This window comes from Triticum aestivum, chromosome 2A, assembly GCF_018294505.1.
Source record: "Triticum aestivum cultivar Chinese Spring chromosome 2A, IWGSC CS RefSeq v2.1, whole genome shotgun sequence".
NCBI lineage: Eukaryota > Viridiplantae > Streptophyta > Magnoliopsida > Poales > Poaceae > Triticum > Triticum aestivum.
Window position 1 is genome coordinate 474,124,687 of NC_057797.1, and position 20,162 is coordinate 474,144,848.

Consider the following 20,162-nt stretch of genomic DNA (forward strand, 5'->3'; position numbering starts at 1 on the left):
TACATGTGAAGCGGAGTACATGGCAGCCTCGGAGGCAGCGCATGAAGCAATTTGGGTGAAGGAGTTCATCACCGACCTAGGAGTCATACCCAATGCGTCGGGGCCGATCAAACTCTTCTGTGACAACACTGGAGCTATTGCACTTGCCAAGGAGCCCAGGTTTCACAAGAAGACCAGGCACATCAAGCGTCGCTTCAACTCCATTCGTGAAAATGTTCAAGATGGAGACATAGATATTTGTAAAGTACATACGGACCTGAATGTAGCAGATCCGTTGACTAAACCTCTCCCTAGAGCAAAACATGATCAACACCAGAATTCCATGGGTGTTCGATTCATCACAATGTAACTAGATTATTGACTCTAGTGCAAGTGGGAGACTGTTGGAAATATGCCCTAGAGGCAATAATAAAAGGATTATTATTATATTTCCTTGTTCATGATAATTGTCTTTTATTCATGCTATAATTGTGTTATCCGGAAATCGTAATACATGTGTGAATACATAGACACCAACATGTCCCTAGTAAGCCTCTAGTTGACTAGCTCGTTGATCAACAGATAGTCATGGTTTCCTGACTATGGACATTGGATGTCATTGATAACGAGATCACATCATTAGGAGAATGATGTGATGGACAAGACCCAATCCTAAACATAGCACAAGATCGTATAGTTCGTTTGCTAGAGTTTTTCCAATGTCAAGTATCTTTTCCTTAGACCATGAGATCGTGTAACTCCCGGATACCGTAGGAGTGCTTTGGGTGTACCAAACGTCACAACGTAACTGGGTGACTATAAAGGTATACTACGGGTATCTCCGAAAGTGTCTGTTGGGTTGACACGGATCAAGACTGGGATTTGTCACTCCGTATGACGGAGAGGTATCTCTGGGCCCACTCGGTAATGCATCATCATAATGAGCTCAAAGTGACCAAGTGTCTGGTCACGGGATCATGCATTACGGTACGAGTAAAGTGACTTGCCGGTAACGAGATTGAACGAGGTATTGGGATACCGACGATCGAATCTCGGGCAAGTAACGTACCGATTGACAAAGGGAATTGTATACGGGGTTGCTTGAATCCTCGACATCGTGGTTCATCCGATGAGATCATCGAGGAGCATGTGGGAGCCAACATGGGTATCCAGATCCCGCTGTTGGTTATTGACCGGAGAGCCATCTCGGTCATGTCTACATGTCTCCCGAACCCGTAGGGTCTACACACTTAAGGTTCGGTGACGCTAGGGTTGTAGAGATATGAATATGCAGTAACCCGAAAGTTGTTCGGAGTCCCGGATGAGATCCCGGACGTCACGAGGAGTTCCGGAATGGTCCGGAGGTGAAGAATTATATATAGGAAGTGCAGTTTCGGCCATCGGGAGAGTTTCGGGGGTCACCGGTATTGTACCGGGACCACCGGATGGGTCCCGGGGTCCACCGGGTGGGACCACCCATCCCGGAGGGCCCCATGGGCTGAAGTGGGGAGGGGAACCAGCCCATAGTGGGCTGGTGCGCCCCCTTGGCCCACCCCCTGCGCCTAGGGTTGGAAACCCTAGGGTGGGGGGGGCGCCCACTTGCCTTGGGGGCCACTCCACCCTTGGCCGCCGCCCCCCTAGGAGATCCCATCTCCTAGGGCCGGCGCCCCCCCTTGGGGAGCCTATATAAAGGGGGGAGGGAGGGGCAGCCGCACCCTTGACTCTTGGCGCCTCCCTCTCCCCTGCTACACCTCTCCCTCTCGCAGAAGAACGGCGAAGCCCTGCTGCGGTGACTGCTGCATCCACCACCACGCCGTCGTGCTGCTGGATCTTCATCAACCTCTCCTTCCCCCTTGCTGGATCAAGAAGGAGGAGACGTCATGCTGACCGTACGTGTGTTGAACACGGAGGTGCCGTCCGTTCGGCGCTAGGATCTCCGGTGATTTGGATCACGTCGAGTACGACTTCCTCATCCCCGTTCTTTGAACGCTTCCGCGCGTGATCTACAAAGGTATGTAGATGCAATCCGATCACTCGTTGCTAGATGAACTCATAGATGGATCTTGGTGAAATCGTAGGAAAATTTTTGTTTTCTGCAACGTTCCCCAACACCGGAGGACCAAGTAAGCGCTGCTAAGGAAGCCATACGCCAAGCAGGCCTTATGATGGAGCAAATGAAGGTGGTGCACGAGGCTAGCAAGGCTGCCTACGATGCCAGCTCTGCCCTTCAAACCAACGTCCAGGTGAGTTGATTTCCGACTGGTCGTTAGCTTGATCTTTGCTCTGTTAGGATATGGTACTTGAAAGCTGCCGCTTGATTATTCGTAAGATGTCCGTGGATGAGCATTTTCAAACCTTATGTGTATCTATCATGAACTTGCATCGGTTCACCCACCGGGTGTCTTCTTTCGCTTTATAGCTTTTTCAGTTGAATCGACCAGCTTGTGTCGAGTGAACTCTTGAACCAGTGGGGGCACGCCGGGTGCACCCACTCGGTGTAGGCTCCGAGACCGCCGTCGAATGTTTGATTCGGTGGGGGTCTTTCCAAAGTGTTGTTTCGCCACGAGAATCTTAGAACTAGTTTGTTGTAGTATATTCACTTGGCTTTGAACGGATCTCGTCGAGTGAGCTCCGATCCAGTGGGGGCATGCTAAGTGCACCCACTAGGTGTAGTCCCTGAGACCGCGGTCGACTGCGGGCAGTCGGCGGTGGTCTGAGCACAAATGTTGTTGTCGATTTATCCCTTCCACTCGGGCTGGACGGACCATGTCGAGTGGGTAATCGAACCAGTGGGGGCACGCCAAGTGCACCCACTGGATGTAGTCCCCGAGACTACTGTTGTATGTTTGATTCGGCAGTAGTCTTAGAACTCTTTTTGTCATAATAACTCGGGCTTAAATCTTATCGCTTGGAAGCAATCGATCTTTGTTTTTGTTGACTGACATGTCTTGTTCGCTCATTACAGAAATCCTGTGAGCTTGGGGCCCAGTTTGCTGAACTGGAGACGAAACAAATTCAGCTCAGTCTCGATCTAGAGCTGTCCAAGGGGAATCTGAAGAAGGCCCAAGATGAAGCAACCATCATGGGAGGTAACCATTATGTCGACTGTTAGTCTTGCCATCCTTCCCTTTCAACCTTTAAACCGAGTGACTCCACTCGAACAGATGTGCATAGTGAAAACTGTCAACTCCAAGCTCGTCTGAATAATGTTATTTCTTTAGACGAAATGAAGCAGACTCTGGAGCAGAAGGACCTTGACCTCGCAGTAGCACAGAAGATGATGCGGGAGAAAACTGAACTTGCTGACAAGAAGCTGGCTTCAGTCGGCAAGTTAGAAGAAGAAAATGCCAAGCTGAAGACTGTCATTGATGAAGCAAACAAAGAAGTCGTGTAGCTGAAGAAGGACAAGGTGGCCTTGACCGACAAAATTTGAGATCTCACTCGGAGGAGGGACGAGCTGGAGACTTATCTGGGAGGCCTTGCCAAGAAGATGTTCCTCATGCTCGAAGGTACTTTCCCTTATCCGATTGTTTTGCAACTGCCAACTTATCATACAATGGTCGACTCATTATTTTTCTGCGCGTGCAGAATTCTGTCAAAACTTCAAGGAAGAACTGGGCGGATTGAGACGAATCTGGACCCCATCAACTCCCCCATCAAGGACGAGGTTGTGATGAACGTGTTGTGACTGGAATCTCGCCTCGCCAGTGTTATGGACTACCTTGCTCGACTGAAGGTGGCGGTGTCGCGGATCGACATAGAGCTCTGGCCAGGTGTGATGTTCCAGAATGACCTCGAGTCTCTGATGACTCAACTCAATGAAATCCCTGGTCGAGTGCAGGCGTGAAAGAAGTCATCTGCTCGTTGTGGTGTTGACGTGCCTCTGTCTCTGGTCCGTGTTCATTGCAAGGAGGTTAGAGAAGAGAAGCTGGCGGCTCTCAAGGTCGCCAACACCAAGAAGCTTCAATTCCAGTCCTTTATGGAGACCTTCATTGAGGCTGCCACTCGCATCACGGATGGAATTGACCTGGATGAGTTCGTCGAGCCTGCTAACCCTTCTCCTGCTGAATGAAAAACTTGATCACTTGATTTAATTTGCCTTGGGATGCCGAGTGATTTTGTAATCGCTAAAACTCTTTCGGGCTTGAGGCTTGAGTACTTCTGCCAGTGGTTCTGAACCTTCATGGATTTATTCAAACTTGGTCTTTCTTTTGAATGCAGTTGCCTTGTCTTTGTCGCCTTCGAATTTCTTGACTCGAACGAATTGGGAATAATAACTGAAACTCCGAGTGGAAGGCTCGTTCTCCACTCAGAGTTGACATTGTATTTGTGGCATAGCTCCGAGTGCAATCGAATGTTGTACTTGTGGCGCAGCTCCGAGAGTAGACAGATGTTGTATTTGTGGCGCAACTCCGAGTGCAACCATACGTTGTATTTGCGGTGCAGCACTGAGCTGCAACCATATGTTGTATTTGTGGCGCGACTCTGAGTTGCAACCATACGTTGTATTTGTGGTGAAACTCCGAGCATGTGACCAAGTCTCTGAGTGGGAGGATTGCTCTCCACTCAGAGTAGCTTTTGTAACTTAGGTGAGTCGGGATCGCAGTTAAGCCCCCAAGTGGGAGGATTGTTCTCCACTCTAAGTGGTTTTTTTAACTTAGGCGAGTACGGGGGCGCAGCTAAGCCCCCGGTGGAAGGATTGCTCTCCACTCGGAGTAGTTTTGTAACTCAGGCAAGTACGGGGTCGCAGCTAAGCACCCGAGTGGGAGGATTTATCTCCACTCGGAGTAGTTTTTTAACTTAGGCGAGTACGGGGTCGTAGCTAAGCCCCCGAGTGGGAGGATTGCTCTCCACTACTCGGAGTAGTTTTTTAACTTAGGCAAGTACATGGTTGCAGCTAATCCCCCGAGTGGGAGGATTGCTCTCCACTTGAAGTAGTTTTTTTAACTTAGGTGAGTACAGGGTCGTAGCTAAGCCCCCGAGTGGGAGGATTGCTCTCCACTCGGAGTAGTTTTTTAACTTAGGCGAGTACTGGGTCGCAGCTAAGCCACCGAGTGGGAGGATTGCTCTCTACTTGGAGTAGTTTTTTAACTTAGGCGAGTACGGGGTCGCAGCTAAGCCCCCGAGTGGGAGGATTGCTCTCTACTCGGAGTAGTTTTTAACTTAGGCGAGTACGGGGGCGCAACTAAGCCCCCGAGTGGGAGGAGCGCTCTCCACTCAGGGTAGATTTGTAACTTAGGCGAATTGGGTTCGCAGCTGAGCCCCCGAGTGGGAGGATTGCTCTCCACTCGGAGTAGTTTTGTAACTTAGGCGAATCGGATTCGCGGCTAAGCCCCCGAGTGAGAGGTTTGCTCTTCACTCAGAGTGGTTTTGTAACTTAGGCGAATCAGATTCGCGGCTAAGCCCCCGAGTGAGAGGGTTGCTCTTCACTCGGAGTGTTTTTGAAACTTAGGCAAACCGGATTCGCGGCTAAGCCACCCACTGGGGGATTTGAACATATATGTTTATGGGATAACAACCATTAAGATACTGCAAAAATATTGTCTTTGATAAGCAAACTGAAGGATTCTTATTACAACTCGTCAATCCGAGTGTTTAAGTATAAAAACGACAGAGCAGCTCCGCATTCCACGAGCATGGCTTGTCTTCTTTCTTGGCTAGGTTGTAGAGGTGATACGCCCCGTTGTGGCACAACTCTGAGTTGCAACCATACGTTGCATTTGTGGCGCAGCTCTGAGTTGCAACCATATGTTGTATTTGTGACGCAGCTCCGAGCATGTGACCAAGTCTCCGAGTGGGAGGATTGCTCTCCACTCGGAGTAGCTTTTGTAACTTAGGCGAGTCAGGATCACAATTAAGCCCCCGAGTGGGAGGATTGCTCTCCACTCGGAGTGGTTTTTTTAACTTAGGCGAGTACGGGGTCGCAGCTAAGCCCCCGAATGGGAGGATTGCTCTCCACTCGGAGTAGTTTTGTAACTTAGGCGAGTATAGGGTCGCAGCTAAGCCCCTGAGTGGAAGGATTGCTCTCCACTCGGAGTAGTTTTTTAACTTAGGCGAGTACGGGGTCGTGATACGTATCCGTCGTATCTATAATTTTTTATTGTTCCATGCCAATATTATACAACTTTCATATACTTTTGGCAACTTTTTATACTATTTTTTGGGACTAACATATTGATCCAGTCTGGCTATGCTCCATCTTCACCACACAACGTATTCAAATCATGCACAACCCCGATGACAAGCCAAGCAATTGTTTCATACTTTTGATGTTCTCAAACTTTTTCAATCTTCACGCAAATACATGAGCGTGAGCCATGGACATAGCACTATAGGTAGAATAAAATGGTGGTTGTGGAGAAGACCAAAAAGGAGAAGATAGTCTCACATCAACTAGGCGTATCAACGGGCTATGGAGATGCCCATCAATAGATATCAATGTGAGTGAGTAGGGATTGCCATGCAACGGATGCACTAGAGCTATAAATGTATGAAAGCTCAACAAAAGAAACTAAGTGGGTGTGCATCCAACTCGCTTGCTCACGAAGACCTAGGGCATTTTGAGGAAGCCCATCATTGGAATATACAAGCCAAGTTCTATAATGAAAGATTCCCACTAGTATATGAAACTGACAACATCGGAGACTGTCTATCATGAAGATCATGGTGCTACTTTGAAGCACAAGTGTGGTAAAAAGATAGTAGCATTGTCCCTTCTCTCTTTTTCTCTCATTTTTTTATTTTTTTTATTTTTTTTCTTTGGGCCTTCTCTTTTTTATGGCCTCTTTTCTCTTTTTTTTTATTTGGGCTTCATTGGCCTCTTTTATTTATTTATTTTCGTCCGGAGTCTCATCCCGACTTGTGGGGGAATCATAGTCTCCATCATCCTTTCCTCACTGGGACAATGCTCTAATAATGATGATCATCACACTTTTATTTACTTACAACTCGATTCTTAGAACAAAATAGCACTCTATATGAATGCCTCTGGCGGTGTACTGGGATATGCAATGAATCAAGAGTGACATGTATGAAAGAATAATAAACGGTGGCTTTGCCACAAATACAATGTCAACTACATGATCATGCAAAGCAATATGATAATGATGAAGCGTGTCATAATAACGGGACGGTGGAAAGTTGCATGGCAATATATCTCGAAATGGCTGTGGAAATGCCATAATAGGTAGGTATGGTGGCTGTTTTGAGGAAGGTAAATGGTGGGTTTATGGTACCGGCGAAAGTTGCGCGGTACTAGAGAGGCTGGCAATGGTGGAAGGGTGAGAGTGCGTATAATCCATGGACTCAACATTAGTCATAAAGAACTCACATACTTATTGCAAAAATCTATTAGTTATCGAAACAAAGTACTACGCGCATGCTCCTAGGGGGATAGATTGGTAGGAAAAGACCATCGCTCGTCCCCGACAGCCACTCATAAGGAAGACAATCAATAAATACATCATGCTCCGACTTCTTAACATAACGGTTCACCATACGTGCATGCTACGGGAATTACAAACTTCAACACAAGAATTTCTCAAATTCACAACTACTCAACTAGCACGACTCTAATATCACCATCTCCATATCTCAAAACAATTATCAAGTATCAAACTTCTCTTAGTATTCAATGCACTTATATGAAAGTTTTTATTATATCCCTCTTGGATGCCCATCATATTAGGACTAGTTTCATAACCAAAGCAAATTACAATGTTGTTTAGGACTCTCAAAATAATATAAGTGAAGCATGAGAGTTCATCTATTTCTATAAAATAAAACCACCAGCGTGCTCTAAAAGGATATAAGTGAAGCACTAAAACAAATGACAAACTACTCCGAAAGATATAAGTGAAGATCAATGAGTAGTCGAAAAATTATGCAACTATATGAAGACTCTCTAACATTTAATAATTTCAGATCTTGGTATTTTATTCAAACATCAAGCAAAGCTAAATAAAATAAAATGACGCTCCAAGCAAAACACATATCATGTGGTGAATAAAAATATAGCTCCAAGTAAAGTTACCAATGAACGAAGACGAAGGAGGGGATGCCTTCCGGGGCATCCCCAAGCTTAGGCTTTTGGTTGTCCTTGAATATTACCTTGGGATGCATTGGGCATCCCCAAGTTTAGGCTCTTGTCACTCCTTGTTCCATAATCCATCAAAACTTAAATCAAAACTTGAAAATTTCACAACACAAAACTTAAAGTAGAAAATCTCGTGAGCTCCGTTAGCGAAAGAAAACAAAACACTACTTCAAGGTAATGTAATGAACTCATTATTTATTTATATTGGTGTTAAACCTACTGTATTCCAATTTCTATATGGTTCATAAACTCTTTTACTAGCCATAGATTCATCAAAATAAGTAAACAACACATGAAAAACAGAATCTGTCAAAAACAGAATAGTCTGTAGTAATCTGTAACTAACGCAAACTTCTGTAGCCTCAAAAATTCTAAAATAAATTGCTGGACGTGAGGAATTTATCTATTAATTATCTTAAAAAATAATTAACTAAATATCACTCTCCAATAAAAAATGGCAGCCATTCTCGTGAGCGCTAAAGTTTCTGTTTTTTACAGCAAGATCAACAAAACTTTCCCCAAGTCTTCCCAACGGTTCTACTTGGCACAAACACTAGTTAAACACATAAAACCACGTATAAACAGAGGCTAGATGAATTATTTATTATTAAACAGGAACAAAAAGCAAGGACCAAAATAAAATTGGGTTGCCTCCCAACAAGCGCTATCGTTTGACGCCCCTAGCCAGGCATGATGATTTCAATGATGCTCACATATAAGATAAGAATTGAAACATAAAGAGAGCATCATGAAGAATATGACTAGCACATTTAAGTCTAACCCACTTCCTGTGCATAGGGATTTTGTGAGCAAACAACTTATGGAAACAAGAATCAACTTGCATAGGAAGGTAAAACAAGCATAACTTCAAAACTTTAAGCACATAGAGAGGAAACTTGATATTATTGCAATTCCTACTAGCATATATTCCTCCCTAATAATAATTTTCAGTAGCATCATGAGTGAATTCAACAATATAATCAGAACCTAAAGCATTCTTTTCATGATCTACAAGCATAGAATTTTTATTACTCTCCACATAAGCAAAATTCTTCTCATTCGGAATAGTGGGAGTATCATAAGAGACTCGAATACTATAAATTGTTTCCACATTAAAAGAGTAATGTTAAGAAAAGGGGTAATAATAATCATGACAAGTTTTATAAATATAATCACTACTTTTTATAGCATAAGTATCATCACAATAATCATCATAGGTAGGAGCCATGCTATCATCATTGTAAATTTGCATATCAAAACTTGGTAGACTAAAAATATCATCTTGATTAAACGTAGCATCGCCAAGCTTGGGAAAAACATTAATTGCAGCAAATATATTCTCAAAAACATCATCTTCATCAAACATAGCATCCCCAAGCTTGGGCCTTTTCATATCATAAGCCTAATCACTCTCATCATTAATAGTATGGATAGCACCAATAGTATAGCAATTATCATATTCTTCCAAGCAAGTGCCAAAAAGATTTTCAAGATCATAAGAAGTATCATTATCTTCCACAATTATATTTTCATGAGGCACAATAGTAATAGGAGCAGCACTATTTGGGAGAGATATCTTTTTACCTCTCTTCCTTTTTCTTTTCTTCTTATTCACCACATCATGTGTGGGTTCAATCCTCCTTTTGGAGCTCCTTATTAATGAGATTGGTTGAATAGGAGGCTCCTCCTTGTTACCCGATTCATCATAAGAAATAATAGGAGGGTATTGGGAAGTCTCTTCCCTTTTATTAGTATCCTCTTCATCTTATGTTTGTTTTCTTTTCTTTATGTAATTGGCAATATAAGGATTTTCAATGCAATTCACCGCACAATACATATAAATTTCCTCTAGATCAAAGCCAAGAAGTTTATCACGGACAAATACTGGGAGATAGTTGGTTATACGTTTCATTTCTTTGTAACCCATAAGCAAACTAAGTTCATTATGATGTGCAAGAGAAATCAAGTCATCACAATTTTTGGAAACGATTAGATCATGAAACAATTTGCATCAGATGGTTAAATGACCATGTTCATTGCAAAGCTCACAAGCATGGCCAAGAAAATTTAAATCTTCAGCACAAACATCTAGCCTTTCTTGCAACAATTTAGTTTCTAAGTACCTATGCCTCTTGCAAAATCTATCTTCCCTATTTGGTGTGTACTTGCAAACCCAATGCACTCCACAAAAATTGACATGTTTATAGGAGACATTTTCATCATAACTAGTGCAATCATCATTAGTACTATGGATATTCAAGGAGTTCATACTAACAACATTGCAATCATTCTCATCATTCAAAGATTTAGTGCCAAACATTTTATAGACTTCTTCCTCTAGCACTTGAGCACAATTTTCCTTCCCATCATACTCACGAAAGATATTAAAAAGATGAAGCGTATGAGGCAAACTCAATTACATATTTTTTGTAATTTTATTTTTTAAACTAAACTAGTGCTAAAACAAGAAACAAAAAGATTCGAGTGCAAGATCTAAAGATATACCTTCAAGCACTAACCTCCCCGGCAACGGCACCAGAAAAGAGCTTGATGTCTACTACACAACCTTCTTCTTGTAGATGTTGTTGGGCCTCCTAGTGCAGAGGTTTGTAGGACAGTAGCAAATTTCCCTCAAGTGGATGACCTAAGGTTTATCAATCCGTAGGAGGCGTAGGATGAAGATGGTCTCTCTCAAGCAACCCTGCAACCAAATAACAAAGAGTCTCTTGTGTCCCCAACACACCCAATACAATGGTAAATTGTATAGGTGCACTAGTTCGGTGAAGAGATGGTGATACAAGTGGTATATGGATAGTAGATAATGGTTTTTGTAATCTGAAAATATAAAAACAGCAAGGTAACTAATGATAAAAATGAGCGTAAACGGTATTGCAATGCTAGGAAACAAGGCCTAGGGTTCATACTTTCACTAGTGCAAGTTCTCTCAACAATAATAACATAATTGGATCACATAAATATCCCTCAACATGCAACAAAGAGTCACCTCAAAGTCACTAATAGCAGAGAACGAACGAATAGATTATGGTAAGGTACGAAACCACCTCCAAGTTATTCTTTCCAATCAATCCGTTGGGCTATTCCTATAAGTGTCACAAACAACCCTAGAGTTCGTACTAGAGTAACACCTTAAGACACAAATCAACCAAAACCCTAATGTCACCTAGATACTCCAATGTCACCTCAAGTATCCGTGGGTATGATTATACGATATGCATCACACAATCTCAAATTCATCTATTCAACCAACACATAGAACCTCAAAGAGTGCCCCAAAGTTTCTACCGGAGAATCACGACAAAAACATGTGCCAACCCCTATGCATAGGTTCATGGGTGGAACCCGCAAGTTGATCACCAAAACATACATCAAGTGAATCACGTGATATCCCATTGTCACCACAGATACACACGGCAAGACATACATCAAGTGTTCTCAAATCTTTAAAGACTCAATCCGATAAGATAACTTCGAAGGGGAAACTCAATCCATTACAAGAGAGTAGAGGGGGGAGAAACATCATAGGATCCAAATATAATAGCAAAGTTGTGATACATCAAGATCGTATCACCTCAAGAACATGAGAGAGAGAGAGAGATCAAACACATAGCTACTGGTATATACCCTCAACCCCGAGGATAACTACTCCCTCCTCGTCATGGAGAGCGTCGGGATGATGAAGATGGCCACTGGAGAGGGATTCCCCCTCCGGCAGGGTGCCAGAACGGGTCTAGATTGGTTTTCGGTGGCTACGGAGGCTTATGGCGGCAGAACTCCCGATCTATTGTGTTCCCCGATAGTTTTAGGGTATATGGATATATATAGGCAAAATAAATACATCAGGGTAACCACGAGGGGCCAACGAGGGTGGAGGGCGCGTCCCCTGCCTCGTGGCTTCCTCGTTGATCCCCTGACGTGCACTCCAAGTCTCCCATATTGCTTTCTTTCCAAAAATAATTTTCCGAAGGTTTCATTCCGTTTGGACTCCGTTTGATATTCCTTTTCTGCGAAACACTGAAACAAGGGAAAAATAGAAACTGGCACTGGGCTCTGGGTTAATAGGTTATTCCCAAAAATCATATAAAATAGCATATAAATGCATATAAAACATCCAAGGTTGATAATATAATAGCATGGAACAATCAAAAATTATAGATACGTTGGAGACGTATCAACATCCCCAAGCTTAATTCCTGCTCGTCCTCGAGTAGGTAAATGATAAAAACAGAATTTTTGATGTGGAATGCTACCTAACATATTTATCCATGTAGTTCTCTTTATTGTGGCAAGAATATTTAGATCCATAAGATTCAAGACAAAAGTTTAATATTGACATAAAAATAATAATACTTCAAGCATACTAACAAAGCAATTATGTCTCTTCAAAATAACATGGCGGAAGAAAGTTATCCCTACAAAATCATATAGTCTGGCTATGCTCCATCTTCACCACACAACGTATTCAAATCATGCACAACCCCAATGACAAGCCAAGCAATTGTTTCATAATTTTGATGTTCTCAAAATTTTTCAATCTTCACGCAAATACATGAGCGTGAGCCATGGACATAGCACTATAGGTGGAATAAAATGGTGGTTGTGGAGAAGACCAAAAAGGAGAAGATAGTCTCACATCAACTAGGCATATCAACGGGCTATGGAGATGCCCATCAATAGATATCAATGTGAGTGATTAGGGATTGCCATGCAATAGATGCACTAGAGCTATAAATGTATGAAAGCTCAACAAAAGAAACTAAGTGGGTGTGCATCCAACTCGCTTGCTCACGAAGACCTAGGGCATTTTGAGGAAGCCCATCATTGGAATATACAAGCCAAGTTCTATAATGAAAGATTCCCACTAGTATATGAAACTGACAACATAGGAGACTCTCTATCATGAAGATCATGGTGCTACTTTGAAGCACAAGTGTGGTAAAAAGGATAGTAGCATTGTCCCTTCTCTCTTTTTCTCTCATTTATTTTATTTTATTTATTTGGGCCTTCTCTTTTTATGGCCTATTTTCTCTTTTTTATTTGGGCTTCTTTGGCCTCTTTTATTTATTTATTTTCGTCCGGAGTCTCATCCCGACTTGTGGGGGAATCATAGTCTCCATCATCCTTTCCTCACTGGGACAATGCTCTAATAATGATGATCATCACACTTTTATTTACTTACAACTCAAGAATTACAACTCGATTCTTAGAAAAAAAATATGACTCTATATGAACGCCTCCGGCGGTTTACCGGAATATGCAATGAATCAAGAGTGACATGTATGAAAGAATTATGAACGGTGGCCTTGCCACAAATACAATGTCAACTACATGATCATGCAAAGCAATATGACAATGATGAAGCGTGTCATAATAACGGAACGGTGGAAAGTTGCATGGCAATATATCTCGGAATGGCTATGGAAATGCCATAATAGGTAGGTATGGTGGCTGTTTTGAGGAAGGTAAATGGGTTTATGGTACCGGCGAAAGTTGCGCGGTACTAGAGAAGCTGGCAATGGTGGAAGGGTGAGAGTGCGTATAATCCATGGACTTAACATTAGTCATAAAGAACTCACATACTTATTGCAAAAATCTATTAGTTATCGAAACAAAGTACTACACGCATGCTCCTAGGGGGATAGATTGGTAGGAAAAGACCATCTCTCGTCCCCGACCGCCACTCATAAGGAAGACAATCAATAAATACATCATGCTCCGACTTCTTAACATAATGGTTCACCATACGTGCATGCTACGGGAATCACAAACTTCAGCACAAGCATTTCTCAAATTCACAACTACTCAACTAGCACGACTCTAATATCACCATCTCCATGTCTCAAAGCAATTATCAAGTATCAAACTTCTCTTAGTATTCAATGCATTTATATGAAAGTTTTTATTATATCCCTCTTGGATGCCCATCATATTAGGACTAGTTTCATAACCAAAGCAAATTACAATATTGTTTAGGACTCTCAAAATAATATAAGTGAAGCATGAGAGTTCATCTATTTCTATAAAATAAAACCACCAGTGTGCTCTAAAAGGATATAAGTGAAGCACTAGAGCAAATGACAAACTACTCTGAAAGATATAAGTGAAGATCAATGAGTAGTCGAACAATTATGCAACTATGTGAAGACTCTCTAACACTTAATAATTTCAGATCTTGGTATTTTATTCAAACCGCAAGCAAAGCTAAAGAAAATAAAATGACGCTCCAAGCAAAACACATATCATGTGGTGAATAAAAATATAGCTTCAAGTAAAGTTACCAATGAACGAAGACGAAAGAGGGGATGCCTTCCGGGGCATCCCCAAGCATAGGCTTTTGGTTGTCCTTGAATATTACCTTGGGGTGCCTTGGGCATCCCCAATCTTAGGCTCTTGCCACTCCTTGTTCCATAATCCATGAAAACTTAACCCAAAACTTGAAAACTTCACAACACAAAACTTAAAGTAGAAAATCTCGTGAGCTCGGTTAGCGAAATAAAACAATACACCACTTCAAGGTACTGTAATGAACTCATTATTTATTTATATTGGTGTTAAACCTACTGTATTCCAACTTCTCTATGGTTTATAAACTCTTTTACTAGCCATAGATTCATCAAAATAAGTAAACAACACATGAAAAACAGAACAGTCTGTAGTAATCTGTAACTAACGCAAACTTCTGGAACCTCAAAAATTCTAAAATAAATTGCTGGATGTGAGGAATTTATCTATTAATCATCTGCAAAAATAATTAACTAAATAGCACTCTCCAATAAAAAATGGCAGCCATTCTCGTGAGCGCTAAAATTTCTGTTTTTTACAGCAAGATCAACAAAACTTTCCCAAGTCTTCCCAATGGTTCTACTTGGCACAAACACTAATTAAACACATAAAACCACATCTAAACAGAGGATAGATAAATTATTTATTACTAAACAGGAACAAAAAGCAAGGAACAAAATAAAATTGGGTTGCCTCCCAACAAGCACTATCGTTTGACGCCCCTAGCCAGGCATGATGATTTCAATGATGCTCACATATAAGATAAGAATTGAAACATAAAGAGAGAATCATGAAGAATATGACTAGCACATTTAAGTCTAACCCACTTCCTATGCATAGGGATTTTGTGAGCAAACAACTTATGGAAACAAGAATCAACTTGCATAGGAAGGTAAAACAAGCATAACTTCAAAACTTTAAGCACATAGAGAGGAAACTTGATATTATTGCAATTCCTACTAGCATATATTCCTCCCTCATAATAATTTTCAGTAGCATCATGAATGAATTCAACAATATAACCAACACCTAAATGTCGGGTTTCGGGTTCCGGCAGACCCTTGAGGTTTGAACACTGGGGGGCGCACGGAGATCTCTCCCCTATCGATCTACGTCCGATCCTCTCGTGCGAACTAAGATGAAAATGATGAAAAACACAAGAGACACGATGTTTATACTGGTTCGGGCCACCGTTGTGGTGTAATACCCTAATCCAATGTGTGGTGTGGTGGATTGCCTCTGGGCTGATGATGGACAGTACAAGGGAAGAACAGCCTCGCGAGAGGGGTTCTTGAGCTGGTGCGATGAACTGCTAGGGTGAGTTCAGTCTCCTCTTCCTCTCTCTTTGCTATGGTTCTACTAGATTTCCAGCCGTCGTCCCCTCCTTGTGTGGTGGCTAGCTCTATTTATAGAGGCCCTGGGCCTCTCCCCAAATAATGAGCGGGAAGGGCGCCAACAATTGGCCATTTCAAAGGGGAACATCTAATACAAGTTATCCTGACCAAAGGTGGTCTTCGGCTGCCAAAAGCACTGGCGATGACACCGTCCTGGGCTCCACGGTCTTGGTCTCGTTGCATCAGAATGGTAACCTTTGCCTGATGCCTTGTCCTGTGCTTGCCCCCTTTGCACCAAAGGGAAAACAAGGACACTGCACAGGCCGGCGCCCACCTGGCGCCCGCCTGGTCTTGATCGTCATGGCTTGTGTCACGGGTTTCTCGCGAGGTACCCCTGCCTTGATCTCTCCGCCTCCTCGTGAGCCTGCCTGATGAGGCTGCCTCTGAGGAAGCTTCCTGTCATCCGCCCCGCGAGGCTTGGCCCCTCGCGAGGGTCTTGAGCTTGAGCTAATGAAGATGGGCCGCGCTGGGCCCCCACTTGAGCCATGCCGCAGGCAGGCAAGTCTGGGGACCCCCGTTCCCAGAACGCTGATAGTAGCCCCCATGCCCAAGGCGCGCGTGGGCTTGGCTTAGCAGAGAAGCAAAGGGGCAAGCGCGAAGCACCGCGGGCCCTAACAGCCTACGGCCTTGGGCGCCGTGTGGCGGTTGATTGGGCGTGGGTGTCTGCACTTCTCACGACGCCTTGCTACGCGCCCGGCTAAGCAGACCCGTAGTTGCACACAGTTGTTCCTCCTTTAGCTGCTCGCTCGCCTCCTACCTTTCCTCTTCTCCGAGCTCCAACCTCCGCCGCCAATCCGGCCTGAGCTCTTCCCCTTCCCCAACGCCATGGCGCCGACAAAGAAGGGAAGGGGGAAGAAGCCCGCGCCTTCGTCCTGCGCACCTCCAGCAGCGGCCCCCGCCGTCGATAGGTCAATCATACTCAACCCGGAAGCCTTGGACAAGGTCCACTCCGCCCTCGCTTCCATCTTCAACGAGTGCGGCTGGACAACAGTTTGGCCCGCATCCCATGCCTTTCTTGCTAGGACCGTCACGGAGGTCCGATTCTTCGCCGATGCCCTATGGGCGGGTCTGGTTCCCCCCTTTTCTGCTTTCTTCAATGTTGTGCTATCCCATTATCAGATCCACATGATGCACCTCAGGCCGAAGTCCATTACCCTCTTGGCCGTCTTTGCTTTCGTGTGCGAGGCGATGATAGGCATCCCTCCTTCTGTTGCTCTGCTGCGACACTTCTTCTCTTTGCGTCTGAGCGATCCCACTCAGTGCTCGGGGTGTGTAAGCTTCTTCGCCGTGCCCGAGACGGCTGCTTTAGGGATTGACTTCGGCCTTCCGCCTTCTTAGGCCAGGTTCAGAGAGCAGTGGCTGTACGTGGACGTCGGGGTGCCTAGCCCCTTGCTCTCGCACCCGACCTTGCCTGTTGTTCCCAACCCAGGCTGGGGTCATGAACAGCTCGCGAGCCCCCGGCTCGCTTTCGTCTGACGCCGCTTCGAAAGTTTGAGGGCGCACAATGTGACAACGCCCAAGGTGGTGAGGGAGTTCCTTCTGTGTCGCATTGCTCCTCTCTAGCGCCACTCTCGCCGGATGTGGGACTTTGCGGGGCGCGGAGACCGCATGCGGCTTCAGGAGGAGGATTTGGTGCCCGAAGTGCTGCGGACGGTGCTTCGGGTCTTGACTGGTGATCCTTCCCCAGGCAGCCTACGAAGCGGTGGCGTCCTTCTGTACCTTTGTTCCGGCAGGGCCGATTTCGTGAAGCAGATGCCCAGCTTTGATGAGTGGGGTCTGTGCCCGGCTGGCCTCAAGGGGCCACGCGAGAACCCAGTTGTCGTGGTTGCTCCCCCCGCCGCCCACAGCGGTCCCTCCCCAGGTGACAGAGCGGGAAGAGAGCCGGCAGGGGCCGAGGTGGCTGATGTCGAGGTGGTGGCGCCGCGTGAAGCCTCAAAGGCGGCATCTCCCGAGGCCCGCCCTTGGGCGGCGGTTGATGCAGGGTTTTGGCCTACGGCTCCTGAGGGCGGGGCTCCCGAGCCCCCAGCCGTTCTTCGCGAGGCGGCGCCCGATGGTGCCCCCAAAGCTGACTCCTTCGGCGCCGACAATCCTGAGGCTTCTTCTGCGCCCCAGGCCGACCCCCACCCCAGGCGCTTGGGTCGGTTTTGTGTAGACTTCGAGGCCCTTCGCAAGAGGAAGGAGGCCTCAAGCAGCAGTGACCGCCCTTGCCGCTTGTTGAAGCACAGGAAGTACTTTGCCATGGATGAGTAAGCCTTCTTCTTTCCCTGCTCACTTGCTCTGTTATCCTTGTGGCTGACCGTGGCCCTTCAGGTCCCGCCTTGCTGAGTCCGTCGAGTTGACCCAGGAACCAGCCCTAGCAGCTTCGCCCCCTTTGCTGGCTCCGGGTGCGCCGAGCTCAGGTGGCGCCCTCGCTGCTGGACCAGTTGGTGGAGTGATCTACTCCATAGGGCGCCTCAAGCTTGCTCGCCCGATGCCCTTTCTTCGCGAGTCTTCTTGGGGCACGTCAGGCTTGCCCCGTGCCCCTTCTCTGGTCATAGAAGGCGAATGGCTGAGGTCTGTCCTTGGCTCCTCCTCCGTGGGTGGATCGACGCCGGGCCGGACTCTCAGGGCGGTCCATCCGCGACGGCTGGGGCGGCAGCCCCCTGCCCCACGCCTGGAGGGGGCTTACCGCCCCGGGGCCCTCTGCATGCTCCTGCAGAAGAAGGTGATGTGGAAGAGGTGCTTAGGCGTGCTCGGGAGCGTTGTGCCATTCGTGAAGAGTTCCTCCAGGGGGCGGCGGATGCGGTGAGCCGAATCGGGGCAGAGCTTGCTGACGAGTATGCGCGCCTTGAGGCCGAAGGTTTGCGCCTTGTTGAGGAGAAGTGCAAACTAAGGGTTGTCGTAGCCCTCGCGCATCATCAACGTGATCTTGACAACTTGAAGGCCGAGGCATCGCTGGCAGCTTCACGGGAGGCCTGCTCCCTGGCCGTTGAGGAGGCTCGGGAGGCAGACCGGCGGTGCAAGGATGCGGAGGAGCGCGCACGGGAGCTCCATGCCTGGAGCAACTCCCTGGAGCAGCAAGTGGAATTGCGCCAGGCGGCCCTTGAGTCAATGGGGGCGGCCTCTGTCGACCGGGTGGAGCTTCTGAAGTGCGAGGAGGTGCTGACGCTGGAGGCCGCCGAGCGCAACCTTGACCTTGAGCGGTTGGAGACGAGGGAGCGCCTGGTGGCCCAGGCAAAGGATGACGTTGCCACGCGCGAAGCCCGAGCCCAGGAAGAAGTCAATCACCACGTGGCGAAAGCTCGCTCGGCCCTCGAGCGCGAACACGGGACGAGGTTGGGGCTGATCAAGGCCGAGGCCGAGGGCAGGACCGCAGCCCTCAGGGCCAAACTGACCGAAGCAACGCGGCGTGCGGACTCCTCCGCACCCGCCCTCGGCGTGGCGCAGGCGGAGCTGTCCTCTTCCCGGGCCGAGCAGCTTCTTCTTCAACAGAGGGTCGATGACGCCGAGGCCGTCGCGCAGCAAAGTGAGGACGGGCTCCGTCGGCGGTGGGTTCTGGAGCATGTGCATGCCCCCATGCTTCAAACGCTCCGAGAGAGGGCCAACACAGCTTTGGGCTATGTCTGCAAGGCTGCTGCTAGGGAGCCACATGAGGTCAACTACGCCGGCAACCTCCAATTTTTCACTGATGTGGTGACGCTTCTGGAGAACCGGTCCGAGAGGTCCCGCTGGCTTGTCGAAGAGAGGAGCCAAGCCTTGCTCGGGCGTGCCTTCTCCCGTGTCTTCAGCTATCTGCAGGACAGGGACCCCCACTTTGACTTCGATGCTGCCATTGCACCCGTGCCCATTGCCGTCCGAGGTGACCTGGGGCGGTGGGTGGAGGACAACATGGACGCCCTCGTTAGGGCCTTCGCGTCTGATGACGACGGCGTGGTCGTGGGCGCCAATGAAGGCGATGTTGTGGACGATCGTGACGATGATGGGGATGCTGGCGGCGGTGGTGACAATGTCAACGACGCCAGTGACGCTTCCGAGGGCGCCCCAAAAGACGTGGTGAGTGATATGTCCGACTGACCGCATGTCTCCGTAGTTTATCCTGCATGAAGAAGACTCGGGCTTGGCCCTGAAGAATATAAGAGCATTTTGGGAGGGGAGGGCCCTCATGTAAAGATTTGTAATCCGTACTCTGGTGAGCACAACGTTATGCGTGAGTTTAGTCGCTAGCCCGGTGATGGTTCGGTTGATTCGTTTACCTTCCGGCCCTGGCGTGCCCTGAGTAGGCCTACAGAGGGATGCTACGCCTCCGGCGTCCCTCGATTAACCTGTTGATCCTGTGATGAGGACCTCCGGAGAGGGTGCAGAGACAGTGGTCCTGGCTGTAGGTGTGCCTGGCTCGACCCGGCTCACGGGGGGCT